The sequence below is a fragment of the Pteropus vampyrus genome, unplaced genomic scaffold (assembly GCF_000151845.1).
Source record: "Pteropus vampyrus isolate Shadow unplaced genomic scaffold, Pvam_2.0 Scaffold17, whole genome shotgun sequence".
Lineage (NCBI taxonomy): Eukaryota > Metazoa > Chordata > Mammalia > Chiroptera > Pteropodidae > Pteropus > Pteropus vampyrus.
The window spans coordinates 8912027-8912899 of NW_011888798.1; the positions used below are offsets into that span (position 1 = coordinate 8912027).

The following is an 873-nucleotide window of genomic DNA, read 5'->3' on the forward strand; positions in this document are numbered from 1 at the left end:
CCCCAATTCTCCAAGGCCCATCCACAGACACTTGCCTTCCCTGAAATTTCTTTCTACAAGGAAGTCACAAGGAATCATGCCACCAGCTCTGCTGACAGCAACCAACTCAGTACACCACTGGGCCACAAATGGCCACACCTAGTCATACAATGGCCTAAAAGTTGACTATGAAGTTTTTACTGGTTGGATATAGAGAACCTTCCTCCCTTAGTGCCTAAGGAGAAGCTCCCAGACTAGAAGGAGACACTGCCACAGGCAGCTCCAGCTCACATGTTGAAAGATCTGCAGATGGTGCCAATTCACACCCTGGGAATTGATTTGGCTGCCTTTGGATTTTATGCCTCAGTGAATCTGTCGAAGGGAAGAAGGATTCTTACTTCTCGTTGGTGTGGATTTGATGGCTCTGATCATTTCCAGACCATTTAATACTTGTACTTTCACATTGGCTGATTTTCGAGGTCACAAATTTCATGAGCATACTTGCCACTTACAGGATAACTATCAATCATTTCATTGCAAGGTAAGTACCATAGAGAAGATGGGAAAATCACATAGTAAACAATTATCGCCTAAGTGCTTGGTTATTTTTGAGTCACTCTGGCTACCAGTCGTTTATTTTCAAAGTTAAATTTAGTCCTAGAAAAACTCTCATCATTGTACATAGAAACGATCAAAAACTGTCTCCCTCTTAACTCATAATTATATCAACAGTGTATTAAGTATATTCTTACTTTACTTTCCCTGGACTCTAATGTGGCCATTTTCTTTTCTTTTTCTTTATTTATTTTAAAAAAATTTTATGGTGACACTGATTAATGAAATCCAATAAGTTTCAAGTGTACAATTCAACAGTAAGTCATATATATATAGTAT

General features: G+C 38.7%; 1 long non-coding RNA gene across 1 annotated transcript in view; it reads left to right on the forward strand.

Moving 5' to 3' along the window:
- The first annotated feature begins 200 nt into the window (after positions 1 to 200).
- Positions 201 to 873, forward strand: part of LOC111736056 — a 24209-nt gene continuing 23536 nt past the window's right edge. The window contains exon 1 of the long non-coding RNA XR_002779070.1: positions 201 to 210. This is a non-coding gene — a long non-coding RNA (uncharacterized LOC111736056). The remainder of the gene's footprint in view (positions 211 to 873) is intronic.